At 36.9% G+C, this 18585-nt stretch overlaps 1 long non-coding RNA gene across 1 annotated transcript; it reads left to right on the top strand.

Annotated features, from left to right (window-relative positions):
- Window positions 1-6195: 6195 nt before the first annotated feature.
- Window positions 6196-10015, top strand: LOC107815939 (uncharacterized). Its single transcript, XR_001654812.2, has 3 exons — window positions 6196-6399; window positions 6517-8172; window positions 8306-10015. It is a non-coding gene; the product is annotated as an uncharacterized LOC107815939 (long non-coding RNA).
- The last annotated feature ends 8570 nt before the right edge of the window (window positions 10016-18585 follow it).

Raw genomic sequence — 18585 nt, 5'->3', positions numbered from 1 at the left:
TATTCCTCCAGGTTTTAAGGTTCATTTGCAGCTTTCAAACAAATATTTGGGACCTACCAAGAAACTAATTGGACCACTTTCTACTACATGAATAAAGTTGGATTTGAAAATAAGTATAATAAAACAAAGTGCATAGTTCAGTAGTGATTGTTCATCTTTTGTTCCTGATATATGTAGTTCAACAATAATTCTATAATAACTTTACTTTATTTTTCTTTTAATTTTCCAAATTCCTCTTTTCTTGAACAATTGACTACACAAATCCACAAACATTATCAACTTTGTGGATTTGTAGTGGGAAAGAAGATCAAGAAGGATGGGACAGACAATGAGGGGTAAAGTATTCCCAACTAGCTTCTCTTTTTAAGGCTGTGTTTGGTATGTTTATAATCATTTTTCAAGAGGAAAACATTTTCCATCAAAAGGGAAAAAATTACTAACGTCTACTCCAACTAGCACTCAGATATCATTGTCGATTTTTAATACTCAAAAATTTAGCAAAATGTTAAATATTACAGAATATTACTTTTCATCTAGTTTAGAATCTATATTAATTGTAGAATTTTCTTTAGTTCCCTATAAATAGTGATGTACTTTTTCATTATTAATCAATGCAATGAGTTATCATTCATTCTGTCCCTGGTTTCTTCTCTAGCTTCCGGTTTTTCTAACACAAAACACTATCCAATTTGTTATTCGTTTTATATATATATATAGATCCATTCTTCTCTCTTCCATTCTTGAGTAGGGATAATGATGCGTATATCTTATTCTCGGATCTATTTTTTTTTGTTGTTGTCACCACAATAGAAAACAACTTTTAAGAAAATATTTTTTCGGAAAAACATTTCATACAAATTGACTTCTAGTCATTATCAATACACCCAAATTTAATAATTTTCAAGCGATAGCACGCACCCTAATTTAATGATTTTCAAGCGATAACACATAAACATATGTTATAAGTATCAGTTTTAATTACTTCCCCCGTTTCAATTTTGATGAGATAGTTTGACTCGGCACGGAGTTTAAGAAAAAAAAGAAAGACTTTTGAAACTTGTCATGACATTTTTGTGGTTATAAAAACTTCTCATTAAGGGTATATGAGTAAAATGAATAATTTAAAGTTGAATTATTTTTAAATTAAAAACATATCATTTATTTTGTAACAGACTAAAAAATAAATTACCTTGAAACGGAGGGAGTATATTTTTGTTTTCCTTGTTTGTTTTGTACTTAGGGAAAGTATCCTCAGTTTATCTGAAATATGGGACTTAATATTCTTATGAAAATGATTCCCTTACCTGATTTGGACAACAATGTGGTCAAATTTGACTACTGAAACCCAAAGCATTCAATCATAGAAAATTCTCAGTACTGAAAAGTAACAAAAGCTAATGCCTCAAGTGGTTAAAACTGTGAATGAGTTTTCCAAGTTGAAAGAACGACGTGACTGATTTGACATATATAGTTAAGTAGTAGGGTCTGAATCAAGTGGAGTAGTAGTATAAGTAGGGTCTCTCCCATGATTATACTTGTTGTCATTTAGCTCCTCACTTTAATTTTCTCATGCATGCAACAGTAATGATACAATTTGAAAGTAGAGATTCCTAGTTTGAATGCAGCAGGACTCTTCTTGTGAAATTATGGTGGGCTAAAAAGTGTTATTCCCTATATTCCGTGGCCGCTCGAATTTCGAAAGTTAAACTTCTTAATTTTGATCATAAATTCGGTTATAGAATCTTGTAAGTTTTTGTTTATTTAAAAAAATTTACATAATTGAAAACTGCTAAAAGTATTATAAGTCACGATAGTGGACAATCTAAAATATATAAAAGGCATATGAAAAAATTACGGGTAAAAAAAAATTCATTTTACTCTCAAAATGCGCACTCCACCATATAAATTAGAACGAAAGGAGTATAAGAAGATGGGGCAAGCTTAAAACTACGTAAAGAGTGCTCTGGAAAAATTTACAATCTCTTAGAATCCAAGCAGACTTAAAAGGAAATAGGGCAGAATGGAAGAAAAATAACTATGTATTCGATGTTAATTAGTTGAGATTAAGTTTTAATCATGTTAGTATGTTTACATTTAATCCAATGGTTTCTATGCATTTCTTAGTCGTGTCAGGGATTTGTATCCCTGTAGAAAATACAAAAAACTTCTAGGACATTTTAATTTTATTGTATAGAAAATTGGACTAAATAGTATAGTTGTATGTATGACAGATTCCATGATCCAAAGGCTAGGATTGATTGTTGTACATAAGATGCTGTATGGTAGAAAACCTCAATTATAGCTTTGGGTTTTAATGCGTAAATAGAATAACATGTCTGTAAAATCATTGCTTGATAAAGATGCCAAAGAATCTTACAGTAACTAAGGGCCTTGCCATTACACTGCCAAATTGTAGTGTCCTTTCCATTTTTGACTCATTATCTTCCTTTGACATGCTGGTCTAAAAGGTGTAGGTGTTCTTGTTTGTATCTCAAGATGAAGATATGTTCAGTGCTTTTAAATTCTAAGGATGAAACAGGGCAATGTTTTTGTTTGTTATTCTCCCACCAACACTAGCATGGAGTTTCTTTGTCCATCTAGATTTAGATGATATAAGAAAATCACCTAGCTATTTTCGTCTCTACTAAAATTTAAACCGTAGTATTTCATGATTTTCACCCACTTTATTGACGGTTAGACCACACCACCGGATGCAATTCTAATATTGAAATAAGGTCATAGAATTCTTTCTATAAAAAATGTTGTGTTAACAACTAGGGCAGTGCTTAGTTTTGACCATAACATTCTTTATGGAAATGGAACACCAATGGTTTATTTAGAGGGAGTCCTGTCCTATAAGCAGGACGGAGTGGGATGCGTGTTCGGCCGAACCCCTTTTGTTCAAATCTTGTATTCGTTTTAAGAAATTCATTGAATATATACAAATTATTAATTTAAAACCCAATAACTTAAGAAGATAAGGTTCAGATCCTGGCTCCGCCTGTGCACGTAAGATATACAGAGTAGATAGTTCTTGCTATTACCAAAAAGAAAGACATTAAATAGTTTTCAAGAATCGCCTTCAAATTTCAGTAGTTATAGGTAACACGTATAATTTGACACAGAAAAAGGCAAAGTACATACACATAACGCATCATATCACACAGAAAAAATGATGGTTGGGAAGTCAAAACTTAAGTTCCAATATTTGCTTGGCTTCTTCATCCGCAAATCAAGTATGGCCAAAGATTCTTTCACGGAAGCTTCATGATTCGGGTTAGCGAGATCCTCTAGAGGCAACATAATCAATTTTTCAAGAATCAACTTCATCCTCGTAGCATTGTTTTGTATGGAAGTTTCAGATTTTGATTCAACTTCTGAAATCGTAGCATGATGCAACTTCAACAAAGAGAATGACCTCCTTTTCAGTATTACAATTGAGCCTTTCCATTCCCAAGAAATGTTTCTCCAAATGACTGGTCTCGTCTGTTTTTTCTTGCAATCTTATCTCTTTGTTGGCTAGGGGCATCTTTAGCTGGCATTCTTTCTTCTGGCAACAGAGACAGTATTGTGGGAACATCAGGTAGTGAGTACGCAGCGCAGGGATGAGATTATCACGGGCATGGGCAGGCTCAAATTCCTGTGGTGTGTACAGTACAGGAGTTCTTGCTGCAACCTCTTTACGTTTCTTGCCAAACTGCCTTTTAAGGTCCTCTAAACCAATTCATCCACCACGTCTTTTTGGATGTCTCCTTCGTTTGCTGCTTCTTGCCTAATTCAAAGATTGTAAGGTCCTGACCTGAAGGACCACTATCCCCTTTCCCCTTCAAGTTACTTTGTTGTATGATTGATTGTTGTTGAAATGAATCCAGCAGTGCAAGATGTAGTGGAGATTTGGCATCTAATTAACAGTAGTCCAGATAAACACTCTGCCGGCAAACATTCCAATTTATCGAATTTGTAACCACGAGTAAATGGATTTAGTACATACTAAATAGGAAATGCGCGCTGGGATATCAACAAACATGCGAAACATTTTCTCAACAATAGGATTTCAAGGAAAATAACACAACTGGAACTAGCAAAAAAACAGAAGAGAACCTGTAACTGTAAAGATTGATAAGAATAGAGCAAGGATTCAGCAGGGTTAAGACTAACCTTGTTAGGACCAGGTCCTCCCTGATCTTTGGAAGGAAAGCAAGCTTTACGCGGACAGTATACAATCTTAAACAATCCAAGAGGAGATTCTTCAGAGTTAAACAATCTCAGTGACAAAGTCCCAAGAAAATGGTACTCTTGGGCATTGGTGGAGGCAGGATTTTCGCTAAGGGGTTCAAAAAAGAAAAAAAAGTGAAAAACATTAAATGAGATTGTAGCTAATGAGAATTGAACCAATTACTTCACAAAAGGTTTTGAACCTCCTTGAGCACTAAGCTATGTTCGGCTGAACCCCCTTTCGCTCCCTAAATCCGCCCCGCTCTTGGGTATGACCAGGAGAAGATCGAGTGTTCTGCATGACATGAGGTTTTGTAACGTGATCTGCTGAAAGATGTCGATAATATTGCGTACAAGTGTAAAATCTTGATGCAACTCCTCAAATAGGTACCAAATACAAACTACTGAAGCCACCCTACATGGGGAGTATTCATTGCTGCTCCCACACCTCACGGAATGAAGGATTGGAATGTCTGACAACCATTTTCTCTGCAATCTGTAGCTTGAGCAACAAACGATTATAGATGAACAGGTTTGAGAAAATGCATGTTGAACAGTTGAGTTTATGAGGTTTCGCATTGAAAAGGCGAGTTCTGTTTCCATCAGCAAATGCAACTGCAGTAAAGAAAACAGCAAATTATCTTTATAAGCACTCAGGTGAAAATCTTCCAAGTATGATGTACCATCCGGCCAGAAAAAACAAAAAAAAAGTCTATTAGGCAAGCGAGCCCATTCAACCTATGAACTTGTTACCGGTAGTCTTTGTACTCAACAGGGACTCACTTGGTTCGCAACAAATTCAGTTTATAATTCTTAGAGACCCCCTTGACAAAGATTAATAATAACGTTTGTGGAGTTGCGATTAATAGGCGGAGCATGTGCACGGGTTGCCAAGCAATCATGGATATTAGTCATTGTTTCAAGATTTGTTGAAATGATATACTCCACTATAATTGTGCTAAGGGAAAAGAGCCAAATATATCCCTCTGCTTTCGGATATTGTCTATATTTAAAATTATCGGGCCAAATTTAACCCTACCGTTATACTATCAGGCCAAATTTACTCCTACAATCAACAAACTTTAAAAAATTACCCTTAATTGGAAGATGACCCAGAATCTCCCAAATCATTTCAATTAAGTTACTGACCCTTCTTCTTGGTCCACTATTTACGAAATAATAGCATTTACCTGCTTTCTAAATTGGAGAAAAAAAATATTAAATAATACAACCGTTAATAAACAAAGTGTAGTAAATTGAAAAATCTAAATTAGGTAAGCTGGTCTAAATTCTAAAAGTATTTACAACATCCCAATTTGAATGAATTTGTTGCACCAAATGTATGGAGACTTTGCAAGTATTAGTGATTGGAGTTGAAGTTTCTCAGAAGGTTTTACATTGTCGAATTCAACTTTGCTTTAATCAAATGCCTACACATTGTGCACTCTTAAGTTAGTCGATCGAACTCTATACTAACCAAACAATGACAAAATATATTTGAATATACATGTACATACATGATGATTACCTGCATATAATACACAATAAATAGACCCAATGAATTCTACGGTATGTATATGATTAAAAAATAAACAAAATTTTAAACTAATTCCAAACCCATTATTACAAGAGGAGAAGTGAGTGCATTGGTAATTAAAAATATTTATGAATAATTTGAATAGTCTAGTAACTTTAGCATTCACATCAATAGTAATTTTTGAAAGGCCAAACCCATAAGCGGCCCTTTAAACTCGGCTTTGCTTTTCATTTTGACACCTTTACTTTGGCTTTTTTCATTTTGACACTCCAACCCATTCCCTCAGGTGCCACTTAAATACAAAACGCATGGCCTTTTTTAAAAGTCATGCGCGTGTTCATAAGCGCTGCCCACGTGTAAACCGAACCAATTATTCTCTGTCACTTGGATATATCATCCGCCTAGGACCCCCAACCCGGATCAATTAACCCCGACCCGGTAAGACTAACCAACGACGGGTTACAGAGTTAAAAAAAAATAATCCCTTTCATTTTTACCTAAATCAATCTGCTTTCTCTCACCCCGCTAACAAAAAACCCAAACCCTATTAGATGAAACCATTGATTTTCAGTGGATTTTCGTTCTTGTGAAGGCTATACTGCGAACATTGGCTTGAATCTTTGCTTTATTTCATCTGGTTGTTGATGGTAAGTTCTTACAGACCCATATTTTAAAGGTGTTTTTTACCGTTAGTTTTTTTTTAATCTTGTTTTCGAATCTTCTGACGTGTGACCTTCTTTTGGCATTTTTCCTTTTCATTATAGGGTAAAGTTGATATAATGTTAGCTGAAGAATATATTCTTGTCCGTTTCTACCATGGTGGTACTTTTATCGAAGATTTTGTCGCTAAATACGTTGGTGAGAGTGAGGTAAAAGAGTATTCGATAGATAAAGACCACTTTTCATTGGTTGAATTTCTGTATTATACAAGGCAACTGGGGTATGTTACTGATTTTTTTATGTCTTTAACCCTAGGTCAAAAAAAATTGTGCTGGTTAAAAATGATGAACAATTATATAATATTGTCTACTACTATAAAGAGGGGGTCTTGGACATATTTATTAATCATGTTATTAAAGAAACTGCTTTGGAGGTGGTCCCAGCTGGTCTTATTTATGGGACCGAGGTGGTTGAAGCCACTAATAATGAGTCTAGGGCAACTTTAGATGGTGGTTTAGGTGATATAAATGGAGAACAACAATATGGTGATGAAGTTGGGAGGCTGTAGTAGACAGAGTTGCTGAAAATATTAATGTAGATGGTGTTGAAAATTCAGAGCTAGATTTGTCAGATTTGCTTAGTAGTGACACTAATTTAGATGATACACCTGAGAGAGATGATAGTGAATTAGATGAGAAGTCAAGAGCTATAAGAACAGAAAAAAGAAGAAAGAATCTGCAGAAAGAAAAGGGGAAACAAAGGCTGAAGAAGAATGGGAAGCCACCTACTCCAACAAAGGAGGTTGAGCCAGGGGAAGCTGGAGCAGACAAAGGTTTTGATGACATTGATAGGCCAAGTAAGAGAGATAAATAAGCTGGTAAATTAGGGGGATGAGAATTACTATGATAATAGTGACATAGGAAGTGATGACAGTCAAGATGAGCTAGATGTGCTTGCTGAACCTGGTGTTGACTTACCAGCTAGAAGAAGTAGTAAGAAGCTCAGGTTTGACCCAGAATGTTGGCTTGCTATTTTTGAACTTGGTATGGTTGAAGGTGTTGAAGAATTTAGGAAGGCTGTTTAATCCTATGCTGTTGAGAATAAAGTGCAGCTTACACTTAGGCCTAATAAAAAATATAGAGTTAAAGTTAAGTGCAAAAGTAAGGATTTGTGCAAATGGGAGCTATATGCAAGTAGAGATGGAGATTCTGGAGATTTCATGGTGAATGACTACCATCTATGGCATAAGTGTACTAATAAAAATAAAAATAAGTTTTGCACTTCTAAATATACAGAAGCTTGATTTATATGTTGGGAGCCTTATATACAAGGCTAAGGCAATTGTAATGAAAGTGTTTATAGGGGACTGAAAGCTAGAATTTTTCAGATTGGCTGATTATGCTGTTATGATTAGTAGGACAAATCCAGGGAGTTCTTACTGGATCAGAACTAACAAGGACACTGTACCAGGGAAGAATATGTTTGTTTTCTTTTATGTCTATTTTGATGCCCTTAAAATGGATTGGTTAGAAAGTTGTAGAAGAATTATTGATTTTGGTGGATGCTTCTTGAAAGGGTTGTGTAAAGGTGAGTTACTGGTAGCTGTTGGCAAAAATGGGAACAATCAGATGTTTGCAATAGTATGGGAAGTTGTGGACTAAGAGACAAAACACTCTTGGACATGGTTCATTCAACACTTGAGTGCTGACTTGGAATTAGGAGATGGTTTCAGCTTAACAGTAATGTCAGACAGTTAAAAGGTAATCTCCAGCTTACACTTATTTTACTGTTGTCTGCTATCCTTAACTTCAATTAAGTGATATTCATTTTACTATTGTCTATTATTTTTACAAGGATTAATACCTGCAATTGAAAATTGTTTACCAATGGCAGAGCATAGGATGTATTTTAGACATATATGGTCCAACTGGGCAAACAAAAGGGAAATGTGAAGAAAGAAGGATACAATTTTGGAGATGTGCCAAGCCTTCCTTTGTAGTGCATTTCAAGGATGAGCTTGCCAGATTGGGAATGCTGGGGAGAAACATATGTGAGGATGTTCTGGATTACAACAAAGAAGTATGGGTAAGGGCTTATTTTAGTCCTGTGTCCAAATGTGATGTTGTTGAAAACAATATGTGTGAGACATTTAATTCATGGATAGTGGTACCTAGGCACAAGTCAATTATAACTATGTGAGAGAAAATTAGACACAAAGTGATGACTAGAACTGTTGATATGAGGAGATTTGATGATGCTTGGATAACAAATATATCCCCTACAGCAAGAATGAATTTAGAAGAAAATAAAGATGCATCTCGGAGATGTAAAGTTCTTTGGAATGGGGATAATGGTTTTGAGATTTCTGATGATGATATTAGGCATATTGTTGATTTAAGAGAGAAGAATTGCACTTGTAAAACCTGGATGTTGAGAGGAATTCCATGCCCTCATGCTATTTGTTCCCTATATCACTTAGGACAGAATCCAGATGACTTGGTTAAATATTGGTACAGAAAGACAACCTTCATGAAAGCTTACTAATATTTTATACAATCTATTCCCAACATGAAAATGTGGCAAGAATTATCAAATCCCTCTATTGATCCACCTGAACCAAAACCAATGCCAGGAAAGCCTAAAAGATGCAGGAGAAGAGCAAAGGATAAGCCAAGAAAGAAACATGGCAAGCTGTCAAATAAATGAGTGAAGATGACTTGTTCAAAGTGTTATCAGTTAGGTCACAACAAAACTACATGCAAATTAGGGGTAGGATCAATTAATTTTCTATGATTTTAGCATTCTATAATTCACACTAACTGTTTATGCTTCAGTCAACTCAAATAAGTCAGCCAACTCCAAGGAGGCAGCCAACCTCAATCATGCCTACCATTCTATCCTCAATTTATGAGGACATATCTGCTGTGAAACGATGTGGTCAGAGTCAGTCCAGTTCTGTAGGAAAATGAAGAGGAAGGGGGAGGAGAAATGGCCTAGGAAGGGGATATTTTAGATCAGTAGCTACTGCTATGGAAGGAAGGGGCATAAGCACACAAGCAACATCTGAAACTCAGCAAATAATAGGATATAAGAGGTCTAGGCAGTCTGGTTTTGGTGTTTATCAAGACACAATGACTGAAAGATCTATATTGAATGTAAGCTGGTTCTATAAGCTTGTTTCTTTCTTTTATATATCAATTGCTAATTTTAGTATTTTGCAGCCTGGTGCACATTACGAAAGAGTAATAGCACCTGGTACATTTAGAGATGCATCTGCAACAAATATTGATCTTCGATTTAAGCTTAATGGTCTTCAGATGATGAGTGCAGCCAGGAATATAAGAAGTTCCAGTCAACCCATGGAGGGAAAAATATTTTAGAAGTCTTTTGTCTATGTTATAGGGCTAGTTAAGTTAAGGTTATTATGAATCTTTTGTATGATATTTTTTGGTATTGCAATTGTAAGACCCATGTTGGGGATGCTTTCTGCTATTTTCCAATTGCAGACTTAAGTAGTCGATGATTCAGACCAATTGCCCTTTAGTTTTTATGATATTATTCTGATAACTAAAGAATTGTTGATGCATTTAACTCATTTGTTAAAGTTCAGTTGTTAGTTTCCGTTGTTAATGTTGTGTTGTTAGTTTCTGTTCTTAAATTTGTTGATGCTTCAGTTAGTTTAAGTGCAGCCAGTTTACAATCAGTTCCAGTCAATTTGTATTATTAAATTTCAGCTGTTAAAAGGCAGTTCAGCAGTTTGTGTTGTTTAAATTTTAGCTGTTAAAATGCAGTCAGTTCTGCAGTCTTGGACATGGCATTCTCTTAGATTGAAGCTGCAGTCTGTACAGAAGAAGTTTCATAAACTATTCTGAAAAACTAGCAACTTTCTCATACACGAACTATAGCATTTTGATTTACATTTGAATCAATACCACTTCATTTCTAAAATAATCAGTCCATATGCAAAGTACGGCATAACAAGCTTCAAATTTTTGATTAACAAGCAAAAGTGAAAGCTACACAAAACCCACCCCAAAAACAAACATTAAGACTACCATCTTCAACAAAACGAAGGAACAACCAAACAATTTCATGCGATGAACACAACTACAAACACAAAAATCCATTTCTTCCTTGCTCGAGCCAATTTTGCATCATTTTCTTTGGCCCTTTTTAGTAAACCATTAATGGTCCTCTTTGCTTGATCGGAAAAATCTTCGTCATACCATCTAAAATATTCGCAAGCACCCCGATCCTTCAAAACAAGATGAAACAGAATTTTTTTAACAAACTTAAACCAAGAATTCGAAATATAAATGCAAATATATGGCCGACTTTCTTTGTCGAATTTACACCCATAAAATCATCGACCTAGATTTCTAGAGGACCATAAAATTCTCAGTTTCACGTTAAAACCACAAAAATAGATATCCAATCCCTTTTGAGAACTCTCTGCTCTTTCCGACATGGCTACAATGGCTATGGGGTTCGAGTTAAAAATCAGGGAAGAAGAAGAAGCAACTAACAAATTAGGGCTACAGAATTCTAGTTAAAAATCAGGGAAGAAGAAGAAGCAACTAAAGCTTCGACAAATTGAATAAAAGAAAGCACATGGATATGGAGTTTTTGAGAATTAGGGCTTTTTTTACATCTTATAATGGAGAAAGGGTAGGGGAAAGTCGGGTATAAATGGGACTCAACAGTAAAATTTAATATCGTTAAAAGGGGACTGATTTTACCCCTCATAGAGGCCTCACGCACGACCTGGGTGACGAGGCTCACTCAATGTGACAGGTCAGCGTTTTGTGTTTAAGTGAAACATGAGGGAATGAGTTGGAGTGTCAAAATAAAAAAGGCCAAAGTAAAGGTGTCAAAATGAAAAGCGGAGTCGAGTTTAAGGGGCCGCTTATGGGTTTGGCTTTTCTAAAAATAGTGGAGCAAAAAGAACAACAAGTGATTTAAATAAAATAAATTTTGGAGATTTTGAATTACTTAACGGATCAAGGGGTAATTTTTAAATATTTGCTGATGATAGGGGTAGATTTGGCTAGATAGTATAACGGTAGAGGTAAATTTGACCGGATAGTATAACAGATGTTAAATGTAGACAATATCTGAAAGTATAGGGATATATTTGTCCCTTTTACCTTGTGCTAAATATAGGAATATGTTGCCAGCTAGATTCTTCAAGAGGATAAAAATAAAAACAACTAAAATTACTTTGTTAAATTAAAAGGAGTAGAATCTGTACTTACAACGTAAATTCTTTTCAATGATACCAGTCGTTTATTTGAAGCCTCTTTGATATCACGTTTTTGTTAGTTTAATACCTAGGGGGTTTAAAATGAAGGGAATATAGTTCAGGGGAATTTTGGAAATACCAAATAATTTAAGTAGAAAACGAACAAAAATATAATAGTTTAGAGGGTTTTAGGGTATTAACTCAAAAGAAAAGGAAGAAAATTTACCAGCTCACAGTGTATTTCAGACGGTTATTTTCTAAAATTTGTACCATACCAATTTTTCGGTTATCTATTATATATAACCAAAATTATACTTTTCGAAACCGTCCAAATCATGCCGATTTCTCTTCGGTATCGTTATAGTTCGTTTAATTTTCGATATTTTTTTAAATTTCATGTAAAAGTCACTAGTAGAAGTAGAATGCAATAACATACGTACTTTTATAGGACTTAGCAAACTCTTTAGATATTTTTACTCTTTAAAGGGTGATGAATTAAGAAAATATTAAATCATATGAAAGGAAAAATATTCAATATATTGTAGTTTGCTACTAATCACTAGAATAACTTGTGTCTTGTTAGTGAATATGTTGAAAATAATTTAGTTTCAATAGGAGTAGTATGATAGGTTTGGGAATTAAGATTTTGAGTTTAATTACTTGTTTGTTTGTAACCGTTTTCACAATTCCAAGGCCCAAGGAAAATTTTAATACATTATTATTCTTAAACTTAATATATAAATATATTTTTCACATGTAAATTTATTCGGTACAGTTCGATATTTTTTCGGTTTATTTTTATAAAATAAAAAACCTACCCTAATTATCGGTACAATTATAGATTTATATAAAAACCTACGATTTTATTAAAAGAAACCTAGAAATCGGTTCAGTACGGTACGGTGCGATTCAGTCGGTTTAGTCGGTCTTTAAATATCCATTGACACCCCTAATCCTAATCACACTTATTTATTAAGATAGGGGTAAATTTGAATACTTTGCTGCTAACGCTAAGAATATATATATCCCCTGCGGGGTCGTTTGGTTCGCGAATAATGTTATTCTGAGATTGTAATCCTGGAACTAATTATCTCAGAATTATTTAGTACTCCTAATCTTTTATTTGGCTCATTAGATTAGAAATAGGATATATAGTGTATAAACCAAAATATGTCTTTAGTTTGAAACTGGATGAACATTGATAAATCTTTTGTTTTCATTTTTAACCTTGGTTATTTTGGTGAATTAGATACATTTGAATCATTTTTAATTTTTTTTTTTTTATTTAAATGCAAAATTTCTTACAAAGCTAAGCTTGGTGATTGGTGAAGTTTTGCGGTGAAAATGTCTGAAGTTCATTGTCAATCTGGAGATGATGATCTTCGAACTCGAACCCTTAAATTTGGTGATGAGATTTGATTTCTCATTCCATAAGACCCGATGCTTCATCTCCTTCTTTAGTTTAGTAGGACTTCTTTCATGCTATTGTGTGAAACATTCGTTTGGTCTTTTACTGCTATCTATGCTAGCTTGAAAGGTATGACTACTCTCTTGTTTTCTGCTGAACCTCCTTCCCAATACAGGTTTCGCAACCATCCTTGCTTGCATTTTTGAAAAATATTTGGTAGGGGCTGCCAAGCTTGACTAATAGAATAAGGGTCCCCGTATAAGGAGAATGCCTGCCTGTGCCACCTTGGTAGCACAAACAAGGGGCCTGTGTACCAACGATGTACGAATCATAGTAAAAAACTTTACTAACTTTATTAGTTGCAAGGCGACTTTGCTGTAAAGTTTATTATACTAAAAACGTATCTTATGATAACATTTGGGGAACCACTCTCTTTTATTGAAGCTTCAACTGGGTTTTAAGTTTAATATATTTCATGCATTTAGGTCTGTTTATCCCAATAATGGGTAACAATTAAATTTATACGCGATTTAAAGGATACATGATTTTATTCAACATGAATAATTAAAAATAACAAATAGATGAATTAAAGGCAAAATAAATAATAAAACCAATTACAATACGACGACCAAGCCTGTTCTCAGATTAAATAGTGAAATTCGTGCTCGATCGGACCCTCGTTACAAGCTCGATAGTGAGTAAAAAATAGAACAAACAAGCAATGCCTTGAAGAATAGCTAGAGGACAAAAGTAAACTTTTTATTGCCTTGAGTTGCGTGTTATAAATCCTCATACTAAAGAAAAATTCTCCTTTATATAGTAGAAGAATTTTAGTCCTAGTATAAGTTTAAAAAGGGTAAAAATCTTCTTTTTCCGGTAATTATTGATCCATAATCGATAGTGAGTGGGATTCGTGCCGTAATATCCGGTTGAGGGAGAATATTACAGCCCCCAATCCGTCATGCATAACCATTCTCCGCTTCTCCCGAGGTCAAGAAATTATACTCGGTCCGAAGTTCGTTGCTTAACCGTTTCCGATGCCGGACACATCGTTCATTCTTCCCGGGTCTCGATATGAGGGATTTCCGGCCTTTATTATAATCGCATCGATCCGTGCTTCCCCTTCGTTCTTTCATTGGGGGAATCAGCCAATCAGGTAAGATATTGCCCCCAATTTTATCCGTATATAGATAGTCCCCTTATTTTTCGGAGAGTAGATTTATCGAAGCGATAAATGAACCCCGGTTCCTTCATTCGTATGTTACAAGCAGGTTGACGAGTCAATGAAATGTCCCATCAGTCGCGTTGTTCTGGCTTCGGACAAGTGTCAACTGCCGGTTGACTGTCCTCAAATGTGAATTGTGACGCATTGATTACTCTTTTCCTCTATAAAAACTCCGATCCCTTTTTCATCTTTCCACTTTTCAATTTTCAGAGCTGTTTGATTTACCCTCAAATTCTCCACTTTACTCTAAACTCTTCAAATCTTCATACGTCACTTTCCAGATCCTTAAATCTTCATCTTTAAATCTTCAAACCTTCAAATTAGATCTTCATATCTTTATCCCCACCTTCAAATCTTCATATTTTTCTTCAAATCTTTATATTTTCTCAAATCCGATGGTAAAGACTTCCAAATTCGTGCCTCAACAAACCGCCCTCCAACTTCCAACTCAGTCGCGGATGTCGAGGTATCCGTTCTTGAGGTGGTCTCGGAGCCTCCTTTAAAGAGTTTCGTTCATGGGGTCCGTTCCATAAAAAATGACTTCAAAGTCAAGAGGCTTCCAGTAAGCAAGATCGAGGCGAGGGGGTATGCAGGTATATATCCTTCATCATTGAAGATATACTTCCCATAGCCCGGTTGGTCTGAAACTGGGAGGGCAAGAAGGTGGTCGTTTCCGGGTCCAATGAGGACATCACCACTCACGTGGAGGGGTATTTAAATGTTTACACTTACAACTTCACGCTCGCCCCGATGGACCCTATAATCCTCAATTTCTGTAAAAGGTACGAGGTCTGCCTTGGGCAGATTCATCCGTCCTTTTGGAGGATCGTGATCCTCCCCCGCCACTTCGTAAACAACACCAAAGCACCTCGGTTCATCCTTGACCACCTACTTCGTCTCTACATTCCCTGAATCTTTCGAGGGGACTGATCAAGCTCGTTCGTCGAGCAAATAAAGCCCCATTCTCGAGCATCGATGAAGATCGAGATCGAGGTTGGTAGGGGAGATTCGTAAGAGTGAAAACCGAAAACCTCATTCCCTTTGAATTTCTACTGTTCCCTAAATAGTGGAACTCATCCCGTAAGTCTTCTCCTTCTTGGGTTCTTGCTATTTCCTTTTGTTCCTTTTCTAATTGTATGCGTCTACCGATGTACAGTGGTCGCCCAAGCCCCTAATGCAATCCTCCACTTCAAGGAGTGGATCAAAAGGATTTGCAAACAAATGTCCTACTTTGAGTGCGAATGGCGCAAGCTCTCGAGGGGAAAGTGGTGAGTCTTCTGCCAGAATAATTACATTTATATTCCTAACATTTATATTCGCTAACTCTTTTCCCTTTCATAGGTTTTCCCAAAACTACCGAGCTTCAGCCATTGGATGAGGACTAGGCCCCGTTCTCACTTGCTGAACCCGCTGCTTTGGGGCAGCCCAGAGCTACCGCAAAGGAGGAGAAAAAGAAAAAAAGGAAATCCTCTGACTCACCGGATGCCGAGGTGAAGATGAAGAGGGTTGTTGTCCGGGTTCGGACCCCGATTCCCTCTTCTAGCTCAGGGATTATCCTTAAGAAGAATCCCATCTAGCTTGGGAGCCATAAGAAGAATCAGAGGCCCCTGACTCCCGAGAAGCCGCTCTTTCCCCAAAGGTGGTAGCCGATGTCATCGACATCATGGAGACGCCATCTCACATAGAGTCCATGTTTGAAGAGGCTCAAGTTGGTAAAGAGAAATAAAACGAGACGACATCAGGCCAGATGATGCCCTCAATATGTTCTTCAACAGCATAGACATGAGCGTGTTGGAGGACTGCTCCGGGCTTGGTCACCTAGAGGTCACAAGAAAGGACGTGTCATCGGGAGCGGGCGAGCCGAGCTCGAGCCTGAAACTAGTGAGGCAATTCCCTGCCGTGAGTGTGGATCCCGACCGCAAGAGAACGGTCATTCTTACTATCCCAGCGGATGCCCGGGCACTGTATGCTCTGGTAGGTTTGGCCAACTACCTTTGTTTCCTAGTGACCGAGGAGGACGAAGCGATGACACACGAGGTAGGCACATCAAGACTCTTCAACGAGTCACACCAGGCACTGAACCGGGTAAGACATATATTCTTCGTATCCTTTGCGAATTTCGTTTAGTTTTAGCCCATTCTAGTGATCTCATTGTTTTTCAAGCTTCGATGCTTCATCATGAAAACTTCCTTCAATTTTTCTTAGAAATTTGCCAGCTCGAGTTTGAGCTCAAAGAGCGAGTCCGGAAGAAGGATATGTACATAACTCTCAGTGAACAACAAGACGAGGCCCTCAAGGACCTCTTGATTCTCTGAGCCGAGCTGGAAAAGGCACAGAAGGAGGCCTCGTCCGTGTAACAGGAGCATGCCGAACTGGTCGAGAAGGTATAGATCTTTGATGCTAAAAATGAGAAGCTACTTTTGATGACTAATGACGCAACTGTAGGTCCAAGATAATATAGATTTGATTGACCAGCTTCTGGCTGAGATGGATGAGGTCAAGATCATGACCGAGGTGATGAAGGGCAGGATGGACCTGCTGTCTTCAGAAAAGGAGGCTACAAATGAGGAGCTAGCATCGGTCAAGTACCATATCTTGGTGGCAAAGGACAAGACCGACAAGTGGTCTCGGCTAAATGATGAACTCCGGTCACAACTAAACTCAGTCATCATGGAACGCGATGTCCTCATCCAGGAATACACTGCACTGCAGTCCAAATTGAAGGCAACTTCGATCGATTCCTCCGAAGTCGAGGAAATGCTGGACCAATATAAGGCTGATGTGGAGATAGCCGAGACCCGCTTAAAGACAAAGACGGAGTATGTAAAACGGCTATCCCGGAGGGAGACCCTCGAAGAGATTCAGGACTGAGGATTTGACCTGTCGGCCGAGATCGAAGAAGCCAAGAGGCTCGAGGCCGAGGAAAAGGAACTTTATGAGCCCGAAGGTCCCGAAGGCTCCAATGGTTCCAATGGTTCTAGTGCTGAGTCGAGCCCCGATGAAGATTAGGCATAACTGCCCTAGTTCTTTTTTGGTTGTCCCTTGTAAATTTTCTTTCTTGCTTGTTTTAAGGCCGTTTAATGGTGCATTTGTAAATATTTTTTGAAATGTATAAAAATTTTCCTTCGGCAATGTTGACGGCCAATTTTGACCCTCCCTTTTAAAATTAATTTATTTATACTAAAATATTTAATGAATGTTTTGAAAGTGTTTTCTATCAATAAATACCTATTTTACAAAATTTATTAAGTACTAGCTTTGAAATTCATAACCTAGTATTAGCATTATATAATTATAAATATACTTACTACTTTAAACATCATTAAAATAATTTCTATAATACACCATCTAGGCTTTATAATTAATTTCATGAATTATTTCTCAAATTCTGATTAATTAGATTGTTATATTCAAAAATTCATAGTTCCGATGTTGTTTGATGTGATTTGAGACCTCGAGCTTGTCCGTATTAGGTTACGGAACTTGTTGGTGTGCTTGGACGGGGTCCCGAGGTCCAGGGTGTGTTTCAGACGAGTTTCAAATGTTTTTCATGGTTGAGATCAAGTCTAGTTCTGGTACTTTGCACCTGTGACATCTTGGAGCGCAGGTGTGGCTCCTATTCTGCATGAGCCTGGTCGCTTCTATGATCATAGGGTCCTGGGAGCTTGCTCGCTTCTGCGGAGGCTGGCACGCAGGTGCAGATGATGCTTTTGTGGTCCAGCGATCGCACCTGCGAAGTGGTTCGCTTCTGCGTTCCTTTTGGCGCTTCTGTGGTGTCGCTGCTGCGACTATATGTGCCGCAGATGCAGACCCTGACCTAGTAAGCTGAGTTCGCAGATGCGCTTGCTTGTCCGCAAATGCGGAAGTCCTGGGAAGAATCATATAAGTCGAGGGTTTGGCCATTTTCTTCATATTTTGAGTTGTAGACCTCTATTTTGGGAGATGTTTCGTTGGTTTTTCAAGAAACTCATTGGGGTAAGTGTTCTTTACCTAAATCTTGTTATATTTCGTGAATCCATTTGCATTTGCATCATTAAATTAGTGAATTAAGTCTGAAATTTGGGGGAAAATTTTTAAAACCTTTCAAAATGTAAAATGATGATTTGGATGACGAATTGAGGTCGGAAATTGATAATTTTGGTATGGTTGAACTTGATATCGAATGGGTGGTCAATTTTTGTAATTTTGGCCAGGTTCCGAGATGCGGGCCCGGGTCGACTTCTTGGAGCTATTTTTCAATTCTTAGCTAAGATTATTATTTTATTATTTAAATTAGTTTCATATAGTTATAATTATAG

This window comes from Nicotiana tabacum, chromosome 14, assembly GCF_000715075.1.
Source record: "Nicotiana tabacum cultivar K326 chromosome 14, ASM71507v2, whole genome shotgun sequence".
NCBI classification, from domain to species: domain Eukaryota; kingdom Viridiplantae; phylum Streptophyta; class Magnoliopsida; order Solanales; family Solanaceae; genus Nicotiana; species Nicotiana tabacum.
Note: the sequence above shows the minus strand (reverse complement) of the source record. Positions and strands in the feature narration are given on the sequence as shown.